Here is a 27,587-nt window from a genome sequence, read left to right on the forward strand (position 1 = left end):
CTACTAGTTTATACCACTAATTGCAGTTGCGTACCGTTTTAATTTACAGCATTGCCTGAGGCCGACTGAGGCGTACTGGCCTCCCTAGTCTCCTCGTTCTTTTTCTTCTTCTTATTTCGTACTGTGGGAGGGAGGGAGGTAGGGAGTGAGTGGGCGCAGGCGTGCAGGGACGGAATAGAACAATGGAGGGAGTCAAATAGTATGGAAACAGGCAAACTGAAGACGCTGCTGGAGGACACTTCGTTCGGTCGAACGTCTACACTTAATCGTCGTCTATTCGCTTGGCGGGGTCCAGCTGCGAGCAACAGCCGTTGCCAAGGGGACCGAGTTAGCTGATTGTTGGGTTGCGGAACAGCTGCAACTGTTGTTCGAGCTTTAGTAATCGGAATAATAATAATTCCTGTTTCTGCTGCTGCTGCTGCCGCTCTTGTTATTGCAACAAGAGGAAAGCTCTTAACGGAAGTTCCACAATCAGCTGAATAGACTGGCTGGCCAAGTTTGCACAGTAGTTACGCCGGCGACTAGAACAGCTCTGTTGGCCCTAGGTGCAATCATCACGTACCATACGTAGGTACATATGGTTCAATGGTTGATAAACATCTTTGCAGAAAAGTGTTCGAAGAAAACGAAGCCACCAAGTTAGCTAAGGAAAATTTAAACGTCCATTGGTTGTCGCAACCATAATGACACCGCTGCTTTTTACTCTCACGCATCTTTTTCTCCCCTGGCACGCTGAATGGCGGGTTGTCGCCCGGAACGGGACCCAGCTAGGCATGTGGCCTAAGTCGCTCTCTACCGCATGTAGCTTTTTTTTGCAACGTGCGTTTCGGATTCCAGAAATCACTCAGTACCACTGAGTCTTCTCTTGTGACCCTAGGTCAGCCACCGTTTAACGTCTCTAGGGATCGGCTTCCCTTGTCGTTAAGGTCCTCGGCCACAGCCTCTTGAACACAACATTGCCGTTACTGCCGTCGCCTCCGACACTGCTGCGAGAAACATAACCGCACAGCTGCGTTCATCTGCGGTTTCTCGTCTTTTTATCAGAATTTATCCCTCCTCGTTTACTTCTTCTAGTCTTCCTCTCCACTCCGTCTCGCATGGAAGACATTTTACACATTTCCTCCAGAGTTGCGCATTCCAGCCAACCGACAATCACACCTCCCATAGCTGCCGCCCGCAACTAATAACGCTACTGTTATTACGACTGATACTGGTGTGGGGAGGGAGGAGCAGTTTGTTTGGTGCAGAGCGACGGTGTCGACGCAAAGGAAGGCGGAGTTGGATAGAAGTGGCAATGGTCCAGCAGCGTTAACGACGCTGGTTGATGTAGGGGTAGCCATCGGCGGTCTTTGATGGAAGTGGCTTGCGAAAAAAGGTTGCGAAACCGTTTTGGCAGCTGGACTGTCACTTATAGTGACGTCCGAGGCTGCCATGGTGGTAACAGCCTTGTGGGCGGCTAGCAAAGGAAGGAAGGGTGGGAGCGTGGAAGAGTTTAGGTGGGTAGTTGACTAAGCAGAATCCTCCTTCTGTTAGCGGCTGCCAAGCGGAGCAGTCCGTCGGTTGCCCCACGATAGACGCGGTGAGGAGAGGGGGAAGGGAAAGGGACAATAGAAAGAAGCTACGATAAGCAACGGACGACCGTCGCTGTTGCCAGTATTCTAGTAACAGTATGCTAGACCGAAGCTGCGCCGAGGGAGCTTAGAGATATGGAGCTAGGAGGATAATGGCCGCCGCCCCCGCCGCGTTGCTGCTACTACTATTGCCACTGTGCTATGACAGTGTCTGCTAGGAAATCGCGCGGTCTGACCACCCGATAGCTCATTGATTAGACGCGCGGACTAAACCTTTTCGAGACCAACAAAGGAGGATGGCAGCTGAACTGCTAGAAAATAATTTGCTGCCTTTTCTGTATCTGCCACTGCCGCGACCGTTTCGAACTCCTTTTTTTACGGCTATTCCTCCGCCAACCGGTGAGCGGCAAACATATAAGGTTTAGACAGGGTCTGTAATGGTGATCTGCTGGATGCGACGCGTCACGAAGAACGAAGCAAAGCAGAGCCGAACGCTTGTTGTACCATTGGATGGCACTGAGTCTCCATTGGCTCAAGTAAACTTAGAATAGCTTCCATCATGAAAAGAAATATGAAGACAAAAGTCCGTATTAATGTAGAAAAATCTCTACCACCGCTGACTGACCAGAAGGGGCGCGATCGACCCTCTATTGGTCGTCAGGTTTCGAGACTGGTAGATAAATGGGAATATCAGGATGGGAGTATTACTCAGCCACTCGCATCCTGTTTTCGTATGGGCCGTCAACTTACCAAAGGATAATAAGTTTGAACAGGAAAAAAAAAGTAAAGAGAAGGAGGCGCTTGGCGCCAGCTGAGAATCTCTAATATGCTTTTCTGCTACGCCAAATGCCACCATCACGTCACCTCGGCGACTACTACTACAACCAGCATGAGCGATCTATTGTAAAAGCTGCGCCTATTGCCGCTTCGTCGCCTCCTGGGCCTGTCGCTACTATACGTACAACTGGTGGACAACAGAAGCAGCACATTCGAAGAGTCTGTCCATTGCTGCTGATCTCAAGTCGTCGAGTCATTCGCCTGAAAGGGAAGAGACGAGAGGGTGACACAGTCACCCGCGAAGCTCCACGTTTCTATTCTTGACTGCTACTGCCCCGACGCTTGCCTCAGCTGCCCCGTGTTCTCACACTCCTGGACGCATCGCCTACTCCCTTCAGGCGTCTGCACACATAATGTCCCACATGGACCACTGACACCACTCTGCCAGTGTAGCATCGTCGCACACACAGTTCTCTTTCGCGATGCAGAAATTGATATTGATTAAGTCTCAAGATCAGTAAGCCCCAAATAAAGTATTCCAGTCACTGCAGCGTTTGTTGGAGCCTCGTCTCTGCAACGGCTACAGCTGTAACAGTACAACGACAGCAACAGAATCATCCCGATTGTTGTCCGATAATATATCTCTTAACTGGCTTCTAGTCTTGGCGTAAATGATTACAATATGAAAAAAAAAAAGGCTGTAACCCAAGTTGACTGATAGGCAAAGAAGTTTTGGTTTACTAAAGAAAGAGGAAGACATATTTGAGGCGGTATCTGGTTTTGTAATTCTAAAGATGGCTTTGATTAATTGCGGTTTGACCACTTGTTCATCAATCTACTCATATTTATTGACTCTTTCTTCAGTCGTATATGTAGAACTGTCCGGTGGGCAGCAAAGGGGCTATAAACACGTCCCCTCTGAAGAAACAAACCAATGATAGGATGTACTGTTCGCATCTGTATGCTTTTAAACCATTGGCTGTCAGCCAGATGGGTATATAAAAGCAAAGTAACGCTCGTATATGAGACGTCTGGCTCCAGGCTTTGTCTATGCAAAGCACAATATCGAATTTGAGATTCTGTACTTATTGAGTTCACAACCACATAGGCTCCCATGTTGTGCCTTCCGTACAGCAGTTGAGTGACGCCTGTTAAAGAAATGAAGGAAAACTCCCTCGTTGCGGTTTTTTCAACACGACTTAATATTTAACATATATACGTGTTATGGACGGATAAATGGAAATCTAACATCTCAACTTAAAGCTAGAATAGTCAATAGATTTCTGAATATATGATTTTAAAATTTCATTTTTTCGACGAGTAGAATCTGTTGAAAATTGTTTGGCCTTGTTCTTACATTACCGTGAACACAGCTGTTACTCCTTATTCTGTTATACATTCGAAGAAATTCTGTCCTCCAATAGTAACTTAGAAACAACTCCGTATAACTCCGGAACAATGACCGAAGATAAATGCAGAACAACTAAAAGTTATAAGAAGTTCGAAGATTTCGTTATGTTAATATAGTGCTAAGTTTTCAACGTCGCGCAGGCTATTTTGGCTAAAGTGCGACAATGCATGAGGGCAGATCGAGCGAGCTTTCCAAAAACGCCCCTTTGTGTTGTCCTAAGTAGAGGCAATGATTTTATTTATGGCGGCATGTAGTTCAAATAACTGCCCACGCTTTTTGTTGGATTCTAGTACTCCCGATCATTCTCATAAAACTTATCATCAGCCATGTTAGCCATACAGGCCTGTGTATTTTAATTTGTATTTGACAATTCGTTAGAACGCAGGCTGAATTGCCGTTGGACATTTGTTGAGCCTGAGAGTCAAAGGAAAACAACGTTTTGACTTTAAAACAATGTTTTTTGAACTGAATGGCTTCCCATTTCTTTTATGTCCACCACAATTCTTTCGTGAAAAATAAATTGTATCACATACATATTATGTTATAGATGTTTCAAAACCAAAGTTACATCTTAGTTAGGGTTACGACAGGCCTAAAATCTGAGTAGAACAATGACATTTTTCTGCGTCAAAATTATACGCCTTGGAAAAAGGGGGCGGCCAGAAGAGCCTTCAGCACGATCAATGGTTATCAACTATCCGTTATCTAACCTCGATTTGACCCTCTGTACACGCGTTGGCGGACCTAGACCAACGACCAAGGCCAATGCATATTTATACTATTATCCACCCGATAAATTATTTCTTACAGCTTTCGTGCGTTGGGCTACTCTATTAGGGTTAACGCAATCTGCATTGGATATGTTTCCCCTATACTCACTATATATATATATATATATATATAGATTCGTATGTATGGGGGTAGGTTTCCTATCATGTCGGGCTGCAATATGGCCTCAGGTCAGCCATCCTTTTCTTTTGTATACTTTATCGCGTGCGATCGTCCTGGGGTTGAAGCTAGTAGTCGGAGTAGCTAGCTGTACGTCGCAAGGCAGGACAAACCAGTCTAAACAATGCTAAACATCTATAATACTTGTGTCCTATCCCGAAAACGTTAATCTAGAACAACAGCTATGCTATAGGCTAACAGCTGCAGATAGATTCTATAGGAGCTGCTGACTGCAGCCGCTACAAGTAACAGTAATAGTTGTCCTAGCAGTGGTTACAACACGAGTTATAGGATGCATTGTCAACAACATCCAGTGCGGAAACATCCACTGAACAAGCGAGGAATACCACTCGTTCATCGGACGATGAACGAGAGTGACACAGTAACGCCAGTTGGTTCTGTACTTTGTACACAGCCTCAATCAGACTTATTTCCAATTCTTTGCTTATTCTGGTCTCCACTTGCCTAGCCTCCTGGCCCGATCCGAGATAGCAAAGGCATACCGGCCCCATATCGGCGACAGAACGTGCTACTGTTGCTAATGGCGTGTAAATATTACATGCTGCTGATACTTCTCCTGCTAGCATGGTCTTACGTACCGTAAACGACGACTCTTGATGTTGGGCGCTGGACGATGATAACGACGGTGTTATCATTAAACTGTATGAGCATACAGACGACCTCACTAGACATAGCAGCTTATCATCGTCACCTATACGAGCCTATAAAGCCCAACCCATGACCCCTTTTGTACCATACATCAGTCTATCCCAGCCCAGCGGTTACCCTAATTTCTACCTATACGAGGTAACTTGCCTAGGCGGTGGCTGGCTACGCGGCAGCAAATCCCACGCCCTACGCTTGCGCAACAGCATATGTACCACACAAGCGCGCCTAACGTACGTTCCATAACCCTTTATTTACAGCCTGTTTACTGATTTTGTAGACCCTGTTGGAAGAACAAGCAATAGGTGATGAACACGAACGGTCTCCAGTTGGGGCAAATATCTTCGCTTACGCTACGCAGCAGACACAAGCATTACAGTGCAATTGTCTAGGTTAAGGCCGGCAAATGGGTGGAGACGTATAACAGTTAATTTATCCGAAGCCTCTCGTGGCCCTACCACTAAAGAAGAGGCAGCTATGTTCTGTTATTATTGTAACTAGTAGGTGTTACAAGTATTTCTCGCCAAGCACTGCCTTTCTTATTGGGTAAAAAAATAAATTTATGCTGTGTAATTACTCTACGCAATAGCCTATTGGGTTATAGTAACATATATATATATAGCGATTCTTCGCATGATAAACACAGGGTGTGTTTGATTCGCTTAGGTTGCTTTTAAATCTTTGTCTTCCATCATTTGCTCGGACCATTATGAACCAATGAAACGTCTTTGTTCGCAGGTCTACCTTTGGGTTGGCTCGATATTGTTGGGGCTAGCGGTTGCTATTGTCGATTTCGGCTAATAAATGAATTGACCAGAACATCGGTCGTGACGTAAGAGTGTTCTTACTAACACTCATCTTTCATTACCCTGTGCCCAGTTCACGGGGGGTAATTTACTCGTTTTGTTATTCACACATAAATCCCGTGTAGCTATTTCTTGTACCCAAAGGGTCTCGCACTAGACCAGTTGTGCTGGGCTGGGTGTTTCCGCTTGGTCGTTTTAGCAAATCCACAGAAAGGCCTGGGGGCGAGAGACCTGGACTCCAAGGCCGTCCGGACCCAGCTTGCTTCCGGCACTAGGGGCAATCGCGACGCTATTCGGTCCGTTGGAACACCATCCGAGAAATGGGGATTTATAGTAGACGGAGCTAGTGGGAGTTAACAGTATGAAAACTGTAGAAGACAGATTCTAAGCTTTACGTCTAATGGTTTATCTTGCTACAGTTAAGGTGGGCGGCAGCGATGGCAGCCATCTTCGTTGATGGTAGTAATTTAATTGGAATTAAATAGCTGTGGCAACAACATTAACGACAGAAAAAAGAAGGACGATATAGTAATGGCAATAATAGATTTTTCCAGCGGGTTCCGTTAGGTAGTAAGGCGCGGCGGTTTTTGCGGCGACGAATCCTGTTCCTATGTTGAAGCTAGAACGTCGACGACTCATCGGGGTAAGACGGTGAGTAAGCGACAGGGCCATGGAGGTCGCTGAGCGCCTTGGTTGGGTTGAGACGAGTGAGGAGCGAGTAAAGGAGCGGCGCAATGCAACATAATACAGCGAAATAGTTAGCATCATAGTGAAGGGACGCTCTGAATGACAACGACGACAAAGACAGCAACGGTGAGTGAACGATAAGGAAAGGAACGATAGGAAAAGCATGAAAAACACTGAGAAATAGACGGAGGGGAAAGTGCAGAAAGTATGCATTTCGGGGAGGGAAGGCCAGGCGTGGCTATGCTCAACGACGATATCGACAGCGCCTTTCATTAACGGTTTTGGGCACACAACATAATGTAACGGACGGAAAGGCAAGCGAGCAGACAAGATCATACCATGACGCAACGGAAAAATGAAGGGTGGCGATGACGACGACGACGACGACGATACATTAGAGTTGAAAAATGGGGGAACGGGATGTGTTGGGAGGTAAACGAAAAACACAGAGGGGTTTGGCAGGGTGCAAAGGGTACCTTAGACTAGCAAAACCAGGACAAGGGAGGGAACAAATTTGGGATACGAAACCGGTAGCGTGAACGGCGCATGACAATAAATTAGGAAGTGTAGAACGGGACGAAAATATCATAAAGAGAAATATGGAACAACTACAAAGCGTGTACTGAATGATACATCGAAACATGCCACTTGTGTGACACTACAGAGAGAGGGCGGTGTAGAATGCTGCGAACGGTAAGTCAGTCGGATGGACACCCGAGACTTGAAAACGGACTAAGGTGGAATACAGGATATATCTTATTGAGCATGCGATCTGAACCGAAGAATGGATAATGCACAGCTAGCTGCGATTGAGCATATTTGAATATTTAGAAAAGGTAGGCACGACATATGCGTGGAAAATAGACACGACATATCGGGCTGGTCAAAGGATGCACGAAAGGGACAAAGAAGTGAAACGGACGTTGTGGGGAGAACAGAGACAGTCGAGAGACGATTGAAAACGTGCGCGAAACATTATGGACTGGAAAGAGGTGGCTGCAGGGACAACCGAGATCGTCATAGAGGTCGACGAACTCTGGGTTCCGACTGGAAAAAGTATGGATCAATGATCGGTAAGCCTTACCTCAACAGGCCACGGGTACAAAAGTGAAGTTAAAGTTAGGGTACAACGAAGCGACCAACAAATACAAAAACAGTGCGGTAATGAGGTGACGTGACGTAACATCAACGACAGGTAAACGCTAGATAAGTAGAAAATGAGTTGGAGGGGAGAAAATAACAGAAGTACGGGAAGAGGTGGGTAAAAGACAGGGGCTAAAGAAAATGATAACGATCATTTGGAGCGATCAGGATGCCGATCAGAGTTTTTTTCATATTACAGACAGAGACAAAAAAAATATCTAACAATGAAGTCGCTCTGAATACATTTATTGAACGCTAACCTTGACAGTAACAGTGAGCGTATACAGATCCGTTGACATAAACCAAGTCAAAGCCTCGATAGATTGACCCTCTGAGCGATCTTATTATTTATTACACGTAGGCATGTACTAAACGGCTGGAAGTACCGAAAAAGCTTTTGAAAGATGAACATATGAGGCTTTTAATGTGTAGTCGAATTGCAAAAAAATTGGGAAAGAGATAAGACCTAGTGGGATAAACGTAACACCACAAAGAGTAACTAATTCTATGGGGCTCGTAATAGGAAAATAAAAAGCTAATTGTACGATACGCAGACCCAGATTGGATTGGATGAACGGATAGGACGGACAAATGCTAAAACACGGTATAGTAACAATGACGAATCCAGCTATCACTGCTAGTATTTACTAGTGAGAACTAAAGTGAGGTGACTGCGCAGGTTTACTGGAGAAGAGGTTTCGATAGTCAATAATAAACTGGAGCAAGGGCCAATGTATTGACGGTTAGCGATCTGCCGGACTCAAGGTAGAACAATCAGACACTGAATACTACGATAGAATCGACAAAGGCTGGCTAATAGCTGTAGTATGGCTGCCTTTCCTTAGCGACGTCCAATTAAACTACTCATGTTTTCGTCTTAGAGTAGCTATTAGCCATCTTGGCTTAGTTACATTGTTGGGCCATGGGTTACTATCTTCTTTTGTTGCACGCTTTGCTTGTAACGAAAATAAAGAAGGGATTACGGATGGCTCGAGCTCAATGCTACCGACCGAATTATAGACTCCGCAAATAGTCAACGAACGTATTTGGGTACGACGGCACACGGACATGATTCTAGTCTACGTTTGTTCAGTACGAGCCGATAGTTGTTATCATTGGTAACGCAATGAAAAGCAGTTCGTCCGTCGCTTCGTAGTAGCTCTGATTGTTTCTACCTCTGCTGTCCAGGAACCGGACTATGGAGAACCAGGTTATTTCCATTGTGATTACGATATTATGCAAATGTGTATAATAATTTTACACCTTAATAGTTTATGGCATTTGTTCAGCAATGGCTGGGTTTAGAAGAAGAAAAAAAAACGATAACATTGTAACCAGCTCTTGCACTCCTATTATACTATTAATATTAAGCTAGTATTATGCGCGACATCGTCCAGGTAATCCGTGATAGTGAACTTAATGGTATGAACGCTCCTATAATGCAGTGGCGTACTAATTACTGATTATTTCAAACAGAACTGAAAACGTACCGCGCTACATTAGAAGCATCGTTATCGTTCATGTTACGCGGGTATGCATGTACAACGCACTCCTTATTGAACCGTTTCAGTCGAATCTAACACATCTTATTTGACGCAATGCAATGATACGTTCATAAGACGCCAAAATAAAGATTTTTACTAATTCAAGGCTCTAACCTCTAGCGTGTCTAACAATTATCAAGGACAGTTTACGAGAGATAGTTTAATTGTTGGCTTATGAACGGGGACCTGTATGTCTATAGCTTCCCACCACATGTGTCGGTGCCCCTGCTAGTCGAAATAATAGTTGAATTATGTATTCATTGAAATTTTTCAGTAGCTTTTTCGCGGATCTGAAAGATCGAGTGATTTTACAATGAAGTAAAAGATCGATCGTTCGCAGGGTACAATTGGTATCTCTCCAACAGCTGTGTGCTCTCTCTTTACATACTCAAAACCGACCTCGTCATTGGTGGCTTGTTCAAAGAAGTCAACTAAGATAAACTACGTCATTAGTCGCCTTCCTTCATACATAAAGACAGTTTAAATTTTGAAGACTTGAATCTCGCAGGACCGAAGCTGTTCATATTTCTCGGAGCCGTGACTGAAGTATAGCTACGAGGTCGTGCCTTATCGCCAACTAGCCACACCGCAGGTTCGATTGCCGCGCTGAGCATGCTCGAACAGACTTTTCAGAAACTAGATATATAGAGCTTATTTCGGATCTGTGTGGCACTGTCACCGAAGTCGCTCTCTGACCTCGGTGTCACTCTCACGGTATCTTTCTTTGGTAGGTAGCGCAGACTGATCCATATCTTGTCTATGATGGTAGCATGCTACAGGCTGTTTTTTGGCGGGTAATAATTAAGTAGGTTTTCTTTAGAGCACGCGTCACGTGTCTCTATCTGCCCTAAAAAACGACCATTTTTTTTTTTTAATATATATATATATAGTTTGCTTACACGTGCTTTTGTGAACGTATTGTTTTGCTTCAGAGCTTTCATGTTTGCAACAACTCGCTCTTCCTTTGGAGGTCCTGAGATTTAGGCACTTCTTTTATAATTTCTGGTGCCGCAACCATTATTCAACCGTACCTGTAACGAATTATTGATTCATTAAAGGACCTGTCCAATTTTTCCATCCAGCGCTTTTACTTTCGAGGAGCAGATCCATCAACTGAGCATTGATATTCAGCACTAAACGATACGCCGGCCTCTACATTCATTATTTTCCGATCAGTTTATAGTCATAGGTGGCCAAAGACGATGTAAATGTTTATTAAATATCGTCTGCTAACTCAAATTTTTGACGAAATAGCTCCGGACAGTCGAACATTTAATAATACATTAGTAGCTCGTACACCGTTTAACCCGTGAGAAAACCCTAGGTGGATGAAGTTGTGCATGGTGACAAACATCAGAGACCCTACGTTTATGCGCGCTAATGTACTGGGATTCTGTGTGGTAATTAGAATCCGTCGATTCTGTTACGCTTTGCATATTATATATATATATATATATACATACACACATGTATCTGGTCTTTAAGCTACAGGGCAGACACGTTTGCCTAGGATGGACCCCGGCTCTTCGCTGCTTCCGCATTGAGCATCTGTCCAGTAGACCCCAGTGAGTAAGCTGTCTGCAACTATATCATCTCATCTGATCCAATCTTATTTAATGAAATTATGGTTAGTTAGACACTGGACGAATCCCTCGACGGGCCGACTTGTGTCGAGACCAGGATAAAATAATATAGGCCGTGGTCCTTCTCGGGGGCGTGAAGGCCTATTTACGAACCACAGCGACCGCGATAAAGGAAGGCCTAGCCAACCGGGCTTCGCTCGCCTATCAGCAGAAGATAAGACACCATTTAAGCTATATCTACCTCATCCCGTCCGCCACTTCCAATGAAGTAAACGACCGCTGGCTTGCTACGACCGAACTCAGGCACGCGAAAGTACCGGGGGGTATCGTTCCGGTCATGCACCTGACAGGCGTCGATAACGTTGACACCGTAATGATGCAGAAGAGACAGTCCGTTAAAATTTCCAGTAGTGGCATGAATGGTAGTAGCATTAGAAGTAATATCACTAATACTACAATTTCTACCGAACTCACTTTGGAGGCACCTAGAAGCCTAGGTCAGTAGTGATGGCAAGTGCTTTATAGAATAATTGTTTAAACGCTAATTTGTTCTCGAGGACCGAAAGCAGACGGACGTTTAGACATAGTTTTCCGTGAGTTTAGTTAGCAATCGAAATTAGAATATCGTTATAAACCACCAGTCATGTCAGCAGTCCTTGCGCCTCATGAAACGAGAGAAAATGTAAAAATTCGTTTTTTCGAAAAGGAAATTTCGACAACGGAAGCAAAATAAGCTTCTATCGTCATGGTGCGATCCGCACTCGGCAGTGTATCAAAATCTGTAATAATTCGTGTCGTGGCCATGGGGGGAGGAGAAATGACGATGGTGACGATAACGCTGACAAAGGACTAACGTAACGCTATTGCCATAATCTTCATTCGTTCGAAAGTGTGGACGAGATTGGTGCTGTCTGCTTTGGAGAGACGCATACGGACTTAGCTTGCCTTTTTCAAACTCAGCATCCTCCCGGCAACAAATGTAGCGCATATGATGCAAGTGCTATTCGCGGCTATCTTTACTGCGCTGACACGTTTTTTGCTGTGCTCAAAAACGTCGAAATAGTGGTGAAACCGATATTAAAGGCCTGGGTACCAGAACGACAGTTACAGCGGTTTACAGCTTTTGAGGAGAAACGAATCGAAGATGTAAAACTGCATTTCTATGGAAGCAGTAACAATAGCAGTCCGGCCTGCGCCAACATCTTGGAAGCTGTTCCTGCACCTGATGGCAGGAACTTAATAGAAACTTTGGCAGACGAAAATTACGCAAAATTACCTTAAACATATACTGAGCCACCCAACCCCAAGTGCCATTCCTACTTGAACGTCAACTTGTTTGGCTGTTCCTTGCCAGTCTGAATGGTACTTCTGATACCACTGCAGACTGCTGTGTCCGCGCCATTCCTTTGCTGCTCGACCGTCCAGAGGTGGCCTGGTAAGGCCCCTTTGCTCTCGACGTTGCAAGTCAGCTAGCTAAGGTTTCGCCCCATTCGCGCACCTTTGGCCCATTTCTGCTATATCGCCCTTCCCTGTACCACTCGCACCCATTCCTTCGCCGAGAGAATGGCTCACTCGAGCGAAACGCTCTGGATCGTGTCTATTCTTGCTGGGCATTAACCAAGACGTTCTCTACGGCCTCTGTGAGCAGTTTCGTTGTGGTAAGACAACGACGAGCGACAGCACAACCGCCTGCGGGCGTTGTTGTACCCCAAATGGTTCGTCGTTTTTCTGGTACGAATGCGGCGGCTACGACTGCGGCTAGCACAGTCCGTTTCCATAACGTCGTCTGTCCAGCGGGCAGCTAGAGAAAGGGTCGGTCATGCTGCAGAGTTAATACTTTCAACAATAGAAATAGTGGCAGCAGCAGCAAAAGCTACTTGTGCGTGTGTATAGTATGGACATCTGCTGTGTATAATGTTGTATGCGATGCTGTGTGCAGGAGCATCGGAACAGTGTGAGTCTGAGCAAATGTATATGTTGCTTTTATTTTTCTCATCGAGATGACCCGTCGGACTGGTCTGGCCGCCCACGGTTGCTCCCATTCCACTTTGGCCATCGAAGCCCAAAGGGAATGTGGAAAAAATCAGAGATGACTGAGTAACGCTACTTGGCGGTGATGCTGAGTCTTACCCGGCAAAGGGGAAAAGGGACGGCTTTCATGTTTGCAGTAACAGCGGAACTGCAGAGAGCTTCTTTACCGATGAGTATTGCGTGGAAAGAACTAGAAAGGATGAGTATACGTACTTCGGAAAAAAACAGTGTGTGGCGAGCGAAAACTGGGACTGGGCTTCGGTATGTGTATGTGTGATCTTGGGGCAAGGAGTATGTTCTTAAGAACCGAGTGCGGCACTGCAACTCGGTCATCGTCGCTCATGTTTTTCTCCTCATAAGAGACTACTTTCAGCTTCCAGTATCTAGCTATTACTATTCCAGCTATTGCTGTGACGACTAGCGTTACCATTGCTGGCAAAGCCTCCAGCTAGTGAAAACGGTTCCTGCTAGAACTAATCCCATAGCCAGTTCTGCCAAAGAATAGAGGACTGTAGTGCTGCGGGCTAGACAGCTTTATTTGCTGGAACGGGCTAAAAGCTAGCGGCGCTATAGCAGGCATTGGCAACGCAATGCGAGACAATAGCGATTTTGCAGTTAGGCGAGATACACGCTTTTCCTTAGGTTCTGCCATCTCATCATCAGCACTAACGGTGGACACGCGGCGAACAGGAAAAGCGCAAAACTGAAGCCACAGATTTTTCCGGAGTGCTAATCTCGCTATCGCAAGAAGCAGGTCATTCGAGCCTTACTTGCAACGTCGTAAAGCACGTACGTAAAGTAGGCTGAGCTTGCCCTGAACCTGCCGCTTGTTGTGGCACAGTCGCGTCAAGCTTTCAATTACATGAAAGATAATGACATTGAAATACAAACTATACGGCCGTGCTAGGAGAGACTGAGCAAGGTGGCGATAGAGGCCTTTGCTGTGCGAAAAGAGGTTTCTCATGGCGACGACAGCGAAGAGACAAGAAAAGAAGCACGTCTCCGGGAGGCAACGGCAGTGGCTAAGGTAAACTCATCGGTCTGTTTGCGGTGACGCGACCGCTGGGTCCAATTCTGCTCGTTGATTGCAATGACTGTACAGCGAATGCAACCTAGAATACAACAAGATAACTCGTTCGTACGTGCCTGGTAGCTGGCAACTGGCTTGCCATGCCAGGCTGCTCAGCCATTCGCTCGGCTGAGCTCTGTCGAACGAAACTCTATTTTCAAATCGTCAGATCAGTAGGCTGGAAAGCTGGCTGCCAGACTTACTGATTTGCTCCCTGGCTCAGGGCTTAAAGACGCAAGAAGAGCTACTGGAAGAGGAGGTAGCAGCGAATGAGAACCTCTTGAAACTCCGACATCGACGAAATGATGTCTGCTAATATCGACAACTACTGCTCAACTGTTAAAGCAAAACGCTCCGCAAGCGTCGCGCAGCCATTTCTACGGCTGGTGCTTGTCAGAATAGTGCTTCAAACGTGCTTAGGGCCGCTCAGTACGACCTGTACAGTCTGGAGTAAGGAGGCCCCGAACCGCAGTGCCAACTGAGCATTCGGAGCGGGAACAAGCCAGGGGAGGAGAGGAAGATAACGCTAGACATAAATGAGACAAGGATAGGCAAGTCCAAGTGATCCGAATGCAGCCAATATATCTTCTTGGCTTCTGGGGGACGGCAGGTAATTAGATTTAATAACAGTTTGTGGAGTCACATCTGAAATCCTTGTTGGAAGCAGCTTCCAATTCTTAGCTACTACTCTGCTTGGAGTAAATAATGGCTAGGCGACCTCTTTTTATTAAATTTTAAATTAAATAGCTTTAAAGAAACACATCAAGTAAACACCGCCGTATATTAGGTAAGTATATTGAGTAGCTTTGGATTTCTTTCACACTTAGTCAGTGTCAATATTTTATTATATTTGTAACCATACTGACAGGATTCAAGTTTATAATTAATGGGTTCATGTGCGGTAGCTGCGTCTGCCAGCCTTTTCGTGTGGTACCAGTGACCTCTACACTGACAAGCGTTTTATCTACTCCTAAAAAGGGATTGACCTCTCAAAGTTACTTAACTTTAGTTTAGTAAACAAGCAATCTTTCGTTTAATTGCGTAAGCTAATCGGGTGATATTAAGCTCACACCAACCTCGTCAATTTTCGGAGGCCGATCTTATACGAAATGCTGCATAATACAATTCAAGAGAGGAAAAAAATAACTGCATAATTTTTATTTGGTGACAACGTTTGCTTTAAATGTCAGATCATTGGAGGTTTGCAAGTGCTAGAAGATCAAACGTTCCCGCATCGATCGCCGCAATTACTTTCTAAGCAATGTGTTTGCCGAGGCAGGTATGTTTAAAAAGGGCCGGAGATTAGACCAACGCGTCCTTCCTCGGCGTACCCTAGCGTAATTAAGCCAGCTTCCTGTGTTAAGCTTAAATAGCAATGCAATGCTGTTGTGACAGACGAGCGCGCATACATATTCATCAGCTTATTTCTAGAGTTCGATGCCATAAGCTTAACCGAGCTTCAACTGTTGCGTTACGTAGGCGTGTTTCCTCGACTGACAAAATGCCAACATTCATAAGTAATAGTTGTGCACGCGGTTAAACATAAAACTAAAGAGTTTGTTTCCCTTATGTATTGTTCCGAGAAGCGATAGCTGGGCGTTCCGTTCGAAAGCTATTAAACAATGAGATAAATGCCATGCGAAAATCCTTACATTTTGTCTCGACGTAGGTAAAGCTTATCAAGCTTTATTTGATTTGAGTTAACTAAATAGCACACACCCTTGGTGGATTATTTAATAGGAAAATTTACTCAGTGTTCTTTATTGAAAAAGCTACAGGTAAATACAATTACTTTGCTGGATAAGGTAGCCTATAAGAACTTGTAATTTAGACGGTTTTCAGAAGTAGAGCTTGTTCCGTCGTAATACAGTACCACAACATTTTTCAAAAGGGAGTGAGACGCACTCCATTTTACAGAAGGACGAGCCGCTCATAAACAATGTTTACAAACACTCTTTAGATACTTTCTGTTGAGGTAGAACGTATAATCTCTGGCAAGAAATTCTTTTCATCCATTTCCATTTTAGACTCAGGAACTCTTTCAAGTTAGATGGTTCAGGGTTTCAGTGGCTTAATCTGCTTTTGCTAAAAACCCAGTGAACTGAACGCTAAATACGTATTAATTCACGTGGGCTCCGTTAAGCTTTATCTTTAGAAATAGGTAGGATCGCATAATTAATGTTTGCACATCTTTCGTTGCGTCTTTACTAAATCTTAGTAATTAAAAACTAAAGTATTATATATTTGTCAGTACAACGAGACACTGACTATACTAAACAAGCTTCGACTGTTATAATTTGAAAACGAAAAACGTATTTTACTTGCTATCACATTATCTACAGTCAAGGTAATATGCGTGGCTTTCTCGATGTATTTTTATAAAGGTATAGGTACGTTATAGTCGGTAATAAAATTTTACTAAATGATTTAGTTCTTCCTCAGGCTGTTTCCAGGTCTGCGATGTCGTGCCTGCAATGGCCGTTTTGCATTAGTGCCCGGCGACTTGAGAAAATTCATTTTAAATCAACCAGGCTTTCGTCTCTGTGCACCTCATTTTTATTTGAGATGGACCCGTAGTAATGTAAGTAGAAAGCCACCTGACACAAACCGGTTGGTCTTTGACCTTTTGTGCCTTAGCCTTTTGTGCCTTAGCCGACCAGAAGAAAGTGATGTGCGAAACGAATGGATATGATAGAGGACAACTAATTTTCGAAAACCGACTGCGCATAAAGGAAAGCGTAATTAAAGTAAGTAACTTTATTTTTTTATATTTTAAGATAATAATTACACTCAATATTGAGTGATTTAATGGAAACTCAAAAGAACAATAATGCAAAATCAGTAAATTCATGTTCTCTCTCTTTGTGATAAGGTGCTGATAAGACATGTTTTAACAAGTGTTCGCATAAAAATAAGATACCCTTGGTAAACATCACAAAAAACAGGACAGCTACGTGAATTTGCGCCGTATTTGATCCCATAGCGGTCATTGGCGTAATTCGTCGATAAATTTTCAAAAAAGCTTTTCGCAGCGAAAAAGTTTTGATCAGGTGCATATCTGAAAATTAGCAGGCTAATGTCCGAACTCTCAATCAATTACGATGTCTCCAGATCGTCTCAGATGTTTTGTAATCGTATGGACCATTTACATTGCAAATCGGAGAAAATTTCCTTGTATTTTATATATAATAAGGCATCTTATAGGTGACCTGGATAGTTTTCCCGTTAGGTTGATTTGCCAAAAAAATTTAATCGACCCGTTTCCTTTCACAGTGAACTCAATTCCGTGGATCACGCACTGAAAGCGGCGGCTATCAGAAAGAGGTCAGCTGCTGTCTAAAGTACTTCGAAATCTCTCATGGTAATTCTATCAATGGGATATTGACTTCGTGTCGCGGCCACGTCAGTGCCTTAGCCAAGCACCTAACCTAACCGACCAACTCTCCTTGTGCTTGCCTCCCATTTAATAAAGAGACACACAGACAGCTCCCATTAATCAGTAATTATGGTAAGCGAGAGTACCAAGATGAAAAAGGCGCGACTGCATTGAACAGAACCAAAGTGAAAAGCATACCGGTCGAGTAATGAGGGTTTTTTTTTTAGATTTTTTGCTTGCTGCTATTTCCAGTCACATAACAACCTATTGCGATCGCAATATTTACTACCATATATTTATGTACATGTAGAGGCACTTAGAATCTTGCAGCTCAACCATAACGCTGTGCCTTTATCATGTAACATGTGAATTTCATCGAGCAGCTATTGTCTGTTTTCTAGCTAAGGTTGTCATTGCCATCGCTGGCATCGTTGTTATTTAAGCGTCAAGTCATGACTGTCAGTGTCATTATAAAACGGCTTAACTGTCACGTTATTAACCTCATTCTGAACGCTGCTGCTGTCAAGATGTCATCGAAGCCTTTGTCGTCTCTGTCGTGTCAGATGGAGTTTGCTTCTTCATACGACGGAAAGCTCATAGAAGGCTTTGTGACGAGGGAAGGTATGAAGGAAGCGTATAGAAATTGCTTCTATGCCCTCGCAGTGAAAATTGTTGGCATATCTGAAGTACTCAAACGTTGAGTGTTGAGACTTCCATGCCCCGGTTAGTTCTCTTGCCCACCCACCGCCGTTATGATTCAGGTCAATGGTGTAGCCTAGCGTGGACTAGGTTAGCAAAGCGGCCAACACAACTAGGCGAGTTTACTTTCACGCTACTAGCCTAATTGCTCTCGAAACAATTGCAGCCATTGCCGCCGCCAAATGGTTCTCACAGTGGCTGCGCCACTCTTCCCCCGGCCGCTTCCCGCCTAGTCCTCATATGCCTCCAGCATTTCACTTCTGCATCGGATGTGTGGAAAACAACATTGAAAGCAGTGTCTGCTTGCGTGGCTTCTGCTTGCTTGGCTGATGCCAGTAACAGCTGCTACGAAAGGGTACGCTCTCTTTCCTTGCCGAAATCGATCATCGTTGAACGAATCGGGCATACCCGGGTCAAATTGAGGATGGTGGGTCATTTTTAAGCCATGCGAACCGCATAACAAACAAACCGGCATTAAAACAAACAGAGAATACTGACTAGCTCGACCTGTATATTGCACAGTAATTGCAGCGGCAGCCGATCACTGGCGCTGCTACTGCTGATGCCGTCGCCACTAGCAAAACGAAGATTCTCTGCCACTACGACTACAGCTTAACTTGAGTAACTACTGCTACAACTACAACCTTTAAGTCGTCGACACTTGAAAGGTAGCGGCGTATTGGTTAGGGCAGTTCGCCTGAAAAAAAGGGCCTGTGAAGAGACGGAACAAGTGACGTAGGGAAGTGGCCGTCAGCCGGCCTTTGGAAAGGGAAATGCAGATCGGATATGTTGTTCGACACCGGCTTCACTTCGTGATATCTACGAAAAAGGCAGCGGACGCAGAGACGGTAGCCGACGGAGCGCAAGCGAACTTAACTCGGCGCTCGTGCACACGCACACACGCGCAAAGATGAAACTCCGTGTACAACCGACATTTGTTCGCGTAGCACTTTAGTCTATACATACTCCAAGTAGCTAGGAACCTGGTAAATTGTCGGTATCTACGTTATTGCCAGGGACGAGCAGCCAGGCGGCCCGGAGAAAGACGGGGCGATTGAGGGGCTCATCTCCTGAAGGTCGGGAGCCCTATTGGCGCCGGACAAGAATTCGGTATTCATCAACTTCTCAGTTCTATTTGTATGCGACTCCATTTGCCGAGAAATACTATCGAAGGAAACAAATGAACCAATCGAGATTATATATATATATAGGAGAAAAGAAATCTCCTATAACAAACGAATGCAGGCGACGGAGGGAAAATCCATACTGGACACGACATCATTATGTCAATGTAAGTGGTAAGGTGGCGCTTACCCAGTGGGCAAGAAATCAGCATCTGCTCCCCTAACTATCAGTGCAATGATAGTAGAGAAGAGGAGATCAAAGCGTTTCAAGTGTTTTCTTTTTCGTGATTGGCGAGGTAAGAGATCAGTTGATCTGAAAAGCCTTGTATTGTGTTACTGCTGCGAGCTCAGCGACTTAGCAAGCTTTTGTCAAAGGAAATGTTTTACATTCGTTATCTTTGAAACAACATTCGCTTATCTCCCTAGAGATCACGGAAAGCTCCTTACAGCACCTAAGCGAGCTAGCATCAGCGCTCTGTTACAAATCTTCTTACTTTGAAAATTGCGATCGGCTTTGACGGTAAAATAAAATTGAAACAGCATAAAAATCAGTCAAGAGGAAACGCCTTCTTAATATATATCAAGGTTGGCCTCTCACGGAACTCTGAGTACAAAGATTGTATCGAGGACTTTTAAGGAATTTGTTATTGAACTTGTATATCCCCGAAGATTCAAGTCCCAGAGCCTTTACTTTGGAGACTAAGATCTCGAACGTGGAGAAGATGTAAAGGTTTTGACATCGGATATTGAAGTACTACTTCGAGGAGACAAAAAAGGCGGGTACTCTGTCTGGTTTGTAGCGATGACTTACTCGCTTGCGGTGAATTATTTCTGACGCCTATCCTCCTAAAAGACTGAAATCCGCCTCTACAAAAACCTATTATTTAACATTTATAACTCTCAACTCATTGCTCGCCTCACTTCCCTTGCTGTGTACGGCCTTTATAATCTGAAATTACTCTGGGAAAAACTTTTGCAGTCCCACCTATCTATATCGGTTGGTTAAGCCTCATTGGTTAAGTAACTAAATCAGTCAAAAGTGCAAAGGCGACAGGTTTACGAGTTGGCAAGACGGTCCTTTGGCCTGTGCAAAAAGCTCACCGCTACGACTCCTGATTGCACGTTCGCTGGCAGCGAACTTCTAATGAAAGTGAATGGAGTGAGAGGCCAAAAAACTGGATGATGCTGGTAGCGCAATCGGAATAGGTAAGGGGTCCATGTCGCTTACATTAGTGAGAGTGACACCACTATCGTTGGCAAGCGGCGCGTTTAAAGATCATCACCCTCTACAGCTATCTGACAAAGACAAATAGGCAAAACTTACTCGTAGTTCTTGTCGAACCCTCTATACAGTCCCAGTTCACTCTTCGCTTCCACACTTGATCGCCTAAATCGTCAATCTGTTTTACGCACACAGGCACGTGTATGCTTATATCCGTCGATGTTTCGCGCATACGGGGACATGGCAAATACCCCGAGACGAATATGTATAATTTTCGTTCGTAGCTGCGTTGATTTGCTCAGGTAAGCCGACGGGCGAAGTAGTACTTCAGGACTAGCACCGATCTTTGCTGTTGGTATCCTAAGTTCCCTCTAAACGAAGATTACTTCTGCCTTCAATCAATAGACTCTATTGCTCGTGTATTACCCGCGTTGGCTAACGTTCGTACATACGATGGATCGCACTAGATACCGTCTACACATTATCGTATGTTGCCGCGACCGTGGAGTGCCAGAACATCAAATCGTAATGCTGCTGTTGTTGTCATCAAACGATAGACGACAAAAACAAAGTAATTAGCTTATACATTAAGCTGTGTAAGGAGAGATACTACTATAAAGAATACGTGTGGGAGCATGCAAGGGAGTTTTTATTTGTTTGTATTTATAGAACATTATCTAGCTAAATTCATTGTGGCACATAAGAGATCAGAGCAGCCATAAGAGGCTCGCCTCTCGCTTCAACAAGCACAGGTAGGTGCGAGGTTAGCATTATCATTTTCGACTGATAATCTAGATGATGAAAAGTGGCATGGATATAACGCTCCACTTTGACTCTCCAGTTCGCCCCGAAATGTGGACGAACGTAAATCGGCCTCGTCATCCTTTCTACGTACCTTTCCTTATCTTTGTCTCTGTTACAACTGATCGCCCTAGCGAGCGCCTGTTTGTCCTCAGAAAACGCGGTGCAAATAAGGCGCTATCCAGAATCAACACCGACCGCATCGCTCCCTCTTTGCTCCTTGTTTTCCCATGTGCTGGCGACAAACAGGTTACGCTGGCACCCTTGCGCTCTTTCATCCGCATGCTCTCCTCGCGCACGCTCACAGACAATGATACTTCCTTACACAGGACTCCAGTTTATTTCCACCCTCGTCTGGAGTCGTTGTCGTCACCTTTGAAGGTGCGGACAGGTATCATTTAGTCGTGGCACAGCCTTTCTCCTTTGCTTCTGCTGCTACGGCTACATATTTAGTGCTACCACACCTCGTCCAGTCTCTGTTACCTTCTGTCGCCAACGACAGCGTCTATGCCTTCATTGCAAACCGATTAAATCATTAGTGGCACAAATAGACACACGCGTAGAGACAAACACATAATGAAGGTGTTGTTGTATCGCTTGGCATTTGATTTAATTGTCTGACCAAAGGGCGAGGTAGTTAGATTTTCTGATAGACACAATGGCCTCTATCTCAAGATCTGTGTATATCGCCATAATGCTAATACGTATCATACTGAACTACGTATACTCTACAAACTTTAATATACATTTGTAAAAGTGAAACTCGGATATTCACGGAGAAACACAGGCAAATTCATACAAACGCACACTATTGCCGTACACCTGCCTAATAAAGAATAACAAGAAAAAAGAAAAGGCCTTTTATGAAAATAGCTAACCTCAAATACGCAGCTTTTTTGCTAAAAGCCCCCAATGACGCCTGGTACTGAATGGCATGTGGCGGGGGCCAGGTGACGCGTCATGTTGCACGAGACGTTGGAGACCAGCGCACCATACATAGCACACACACGCACGTACACATTGTAAATACTATTCCTCAAGTGGCAGCATTAATAGCTGCTGAAGTGGTCGTCATACCAATACCAGTGTAAAGGGAATTGTGACAAGTGAAGCGTGGACCCCGTGTGAAGCCACTACTCCGTTCTTTTTCTAGGCACACTCACAATTAGCGTGTAGTATAAGCACTCCGGCAAGATGTCACCCATGTAACAGACAATACCTTCTGCGCTGACTTAACATGCATCCGACACCGCATCAAACCCAACATTGTCTCATTATTGTGTATAGATGAGCGAGAGTTTGGCCTCTCTAACATTTCGCGTACCTGTCTATTCGGCAAACGTTGCCCACAATTAGAAATTGTGCCTCCATTTCTGCGCTTGTTGTTCAGTGTTCCTGTCATGATGAAGTGAATATCGTGATTCTTACCTGCTTGCCATGACGTTGGCGTTCAGCGTGAGCCAAGTGGCTACTGCTGCTGGCGAGAAAGAGGAGGCATCTTCTTCATGTCGGAATTCGTCGCCGAACTGTTTGTTGTCGTAAGCTTAACATTGGTCGCTACTGCAGAGGTGGTGTCATCCGCGACGAGTCGGCGGGTCACCCACGCGGATTGCGCTTGACAGAACATCAGGGAAACAACAGCTAGAATAGTAGAAGTAAGCACGGCTCCACGCCTTTGGATCACGCACAAGTCAGCACACAAATCGGTTGAAACAACACTTCGTCGAAAGGGGGCAGCGATGAAGGACGACAATAGCGACAACTGTGGCCTCGGCAGCAACGGTACCATTTCTTCGACCGAACGTACCACTGCGATCTGGATCACTGCAGCCATTTTTTCATAGAAAGTAACTGTTGTACGGCGGGTGGCTACGCTCGATAGGAGAGGGGATTCCTCTCACTCCGTATGCCGAGGAAAGGGCTACCATCGAGACTGACCTTGACGACCTCACCCAGTGACCACGGGTGGCGCCACCATCGACGAACGGCTGATCAGCCGACCAGAGTAAATCCCTCAAGCATCGTCTACTTTGTCTACCGCCCACTGCAATATCGCTATTGCCAGCACTTTTGCTAAACCTAGATTCGCTTCGTTCTGCCAAAGCGTGAAGGCGACAAAACGCGTTGAAGCTGGCAATATCCCAACGTTGGCCATTACGACTCCACCTCAGCCAGGCGGATGAAGCAGCAAAAAACGAAGCTACTGACGAAACATCACAAAGCAAGAGCGAAGCGCGTGGTTTAGAGAAAGAGAACTGGAGATCTGTCTACCATCTTTTGCCGTTACCCACAGCGTCGTCTAAGAAACAATTGAAAGACGACGAGAGAGCGAGCGAGCCAGCCCATCAAGAGGCTGTATTGAAGAGAACCGTACAATAAGCACAATTAATGTGTAATGCTTACGCAATGTAAACCTTGTTTTGAAAAGTATAGCTTTTCTGCCATTTGTATGTTCACACAGATCAAAGTAGATACAAAAAATATTGCTCTTGCTCACTTCAAGCGAGCAGGAAGTATCTGAGAAATGGGGATCCTCTACTTTTAAGGTGAACGTGATTACTAGCCACAAAAGACTTAATGAACATAGCACAGGGCTCGTCGATTTTAAATAAATGACATTTAAGATGATGGCGTGTACAGGAATAGATGACTCATCTTCATGATGTTTTGTAGGCTACAAACTGATTCGTCAAAATCTGAACGAAGTGCAGTAGTACTTAGTCAACTATTCACAAAAACACGAATTACCTGTGGCCGCTAACCTGTTAATAAAAAAGACTTTCTTTATAGTACATATTTTTCATAACATCAAACTTATTTGATTCAATCAACATAAGAGTTTTTTTTTAGCTGCAATAGAACGGAAATTAAATTCCGCCAGTAACAGCTGCCTACAACCGATTACAAAAATAACTGGGAATAAATTGTGCCAACGGTGTCTGTCAACAATAATGCTAATTCCCAATTGGATCCCGTCGTGCGGCAATAACGTTTAGCTTGACAAACTACAAACAACATTGATTTTTGTTTAAGTTAGTTCACCATTTGCTTACATAGCAGTTTTGTCCGAAGGAAGAGATCAAATAGATTTGTACGCTAAATTTTCGACTATTGTACAGACCTATGTATAGGCGTGTGCTCACGCTATTGCGCTTTTGTTTTGAACAAAGGCTGACTCGATTTCCCGTTTCATAAAATTTCGTCTATCTTTGAAACAGTAATAACGACACATGAATTAAGCAGTGATGCTATCGCTCACTGCCACTATACGCTGCTGCTGTTGTTCACACGAGGATTGCAGTCTTTCCAGTCTAGTCCCTACTCCTTCTATTAAGTCTTGTACGCCTTCTTCGGGTGATTCTTTGAAGGCACGCGGGCATCTCTCTTTCTCGGTATACGATATATTTTCAGCATTCTATGAAGGCCCGAACATTGAGCAGACGACGGCGAGCCGTTCAGTAAGCAGCCGATGGGAAAGGGCAGGCAAGCCCCCCTTGAGCCAACATTGCACTGAGGAATCCCCTGGTCTTCGTGATGGTTGGACTGCTGCGGCTGCCACTGGTGTTAACAACGAACGAGGTAAACAGAAGGTCCTACCCGGAGTGGCGAGTGCGCCCACAATGCTCCCGGCCAGAAGGTCTGGGTCGCGCCAGAACGCTTTGCGCGCCGAGTAGTAGAATTAGAGCGGCGGTTGCTGGTTAAACCTTCAGCTGTCGACTCCCCCCCACCCACCTACCTTCCCTGTGTGGTCATGCCGCCCAAACTGTGCACGCCAATTCGCCAGCCAACCTGAAGAGAACAAAGGTTGAGCTGTGCGTACAAAATACATAGCAAATGTACAATCGTGAGCGTTGTATGTGGCAAACTCAAGGTGAATGGCAAGTTAAGAAAGCGAAGCTGATTTAAAAGAAGTATCATTGTGGTCTGGTTCGACGAAAAGCACCGCAGAAGAGTTAAAAAAGAAAAACAGGAAGCATAACTTGAGGAAAAGGTACAGTGGCCGTGGAACGCGGAACAAATGCGCAGAACGACAATAGAACACAGACGAATCACAGTCGCACACACAAACACACACACCCACACACATACGGATGCACACACATACACAAACGACGCACACACACACACACACGTTCACGATCAAACGCACGCAAAACGCGTGAAGAGCAACTCGGCGTTTTCTCTCCTTTGCGCAGGTGAGCAGATGGTACTCAGCGCACATTATGCATCAAAAGCAAAGCTTGCGTCCTAGCATAAGGTCCTATAAAATCAAAGCAGATAGAGATTCGTTGCAGTTTATAATAGGTTTCGGGTATGTCTGTTCTTGCTAAACAATTTCTTGTACACAACGGGCACTGCGCTAATATCGGTAAACGATTTCCGCTTCGGTGCAAGATAGCCTCGATAACACTCAATTTTGCAAACATCTCATAGACTTCATGAAGTTGCACGTACTCATATTTTCGTTGTATTATCATCAAATCGAGTCTGGTATATTCAAAGAGAACGATTTTCAAGATGTCACTATACAAGGGTATTTAAGTTCTCTTGGAACTTGAACGCTACTGAAACAATTTTATCTACTACCAATATAATGAGATCCTCGATCACAGATGCTATACCTTCATGGAAAATAGAATCAACTGATATTCCATAGAAGAACACTGACTGTACTATATTATGCCATCCACGTGCATGTGTCTTGCCTCTGTCAAACCTAAACATCGCCACTAGGTGGCCACGTGCACATGTAAAAAGACGTGTTCGTCTTTAATGGGCGGTGTCACCAAGTGGAGAGGCATAATGCGGGATGGGCTTCTGGGCAATTCGTAAAACTTCTCGTTCTACAATAAATAACTAACCCTGTTGCGGTCACACCTAGTCTACCACGTAGAAACGACAGAAGCCTTTAAGCTATTATATCCATATCTTCTGACTGATTATAACAGGTTATTTGATTGAGCTCCGCGTCGATTGTCAATGCTTTATTGTGTACACAGAATGGCCAGCTCGCATATCCTCTGCACCGAGCGATAAAAACAGGTCTTGAAAACAACTGATTTTGCTTTTTTTTTAGCCTCAGTTGCAGCACTTAATCCGTTAGTGCGGCTGACAAATTTATGTTTTCGTTGAGCAAATACGATTGGTAACGAGAATACGTTTCTGAAGTACGGTTTTTTATCAGATACGATCAAAAGCAAAGCTTGGACTCCATCATGAAATCCTGCAAAATGAAAACAGCTAGAAATCTATTGTAGTTTATAATATATACGTATATATACCGCTAGGAACTCATTAGATAAAACTGCCAAATACGGAGTACTGGTTAGTTTTCGACTATATATATATACATATATATATATATATTAATGAAATAATTCGATCCGCAAACATTTTTGCTGTAAAATTTCCACACTGTGGACAAAGCAAGATCAGTGGGGTTGGGGGTTTTGCATAGAAGGTTTGTGGCATCGCATTTATACGCCTGGATGTGTCTGCTATAGCTGAGCGCGTATACTATTAAGAACATGGTTCGCGTTTCCCAAATTTACAGTGAAATTAAACAGCAGGAAAAGAGTGACCGAAACTGCCCCTGCCTATTTATTTACGGATTCTACCCTAATATTAAACATGTTTTATGAGATACTAGCTATTATTCAATAACGATTTTTTTTAGCAGCGCCATTCCGGCATTTTTTGTTGTGATTTTTTGTGTTGATGTGGAATAGACTTTATAGGAATAAATCTACAGATCAACATATCATAGTCAGATGCTCTACCGTATGTGAGTTTACGTTATTTCAAATAATCGAAGCATTGCCTATTATCAGGCCTTCACGTTTTGTAACCGTTCTCTTATTTATCGTGAGATTCATTCCTGACCCGTGATTGGCGCAATTACGCATCAGGTTTCTACTCATATAAATAGAGACGTTAGACCAGTGTCAGTATTGACATACGACTGTTTCGTTTATATATGGTTATCTCACTCTGTTGAACTGTTACAGGGTCCGAGCGCAGGTCAATGTTGATGCCTATCGGATTAAAACTTTGTTATGATTTGAATTCATTCAAAAATAGCCGCGGCTGTTCGATTGTTGTCTGCGTACACACGCTGTGCATGCGCCC

At 44.4% G+C, this 27,587-nt stretch overlaps 1 protein-coding gene across 3 annotated transcripts in view; it reads right to left on the bottom strand.

Annotated features, from left to right (window-relative positions):
- The window catches only part of LOC111254293 (uncharacterized), a 46,176-nt gene extending 19,998 nt beyond the window's left edge, over positions 1 to 26,178 (bottom strand). Inside the window, exons 1-3 of one of the 3 annotated variants that reach the window (XM_086975692.1) lie at positions 26,081 to 26,178; positions 25,609 to 25,719; positions 22,887 to 25,247 (exon numbers count right to left, since the gene is read on the bottom strand). The gene's annotated coding sequence lies outside the window, so the exon portion shown is untranslated. The other 2 variants (XM_022814990.2, XM_086975693.1) reach the window with 2 other exon arrangements.
- Positions 26,179 to 27,587: the final 1,409 nt, after the last annotated feature.

This window comes from Varroa destructor, unplaced genomic scaffold (assembly GCF_002443255.2).
Source record: "Varroa destructor unplaced genomic scaffold, Vdes_3.0 BEIS01000007.1, whole genome shotgun sequence".
NCBI classification, from domain to species: Eukaryota; Metazoa; Arthropoda; class Arachnida; order Mesostigmata; family Varroidae; genus Varroa; species Varroa destructor.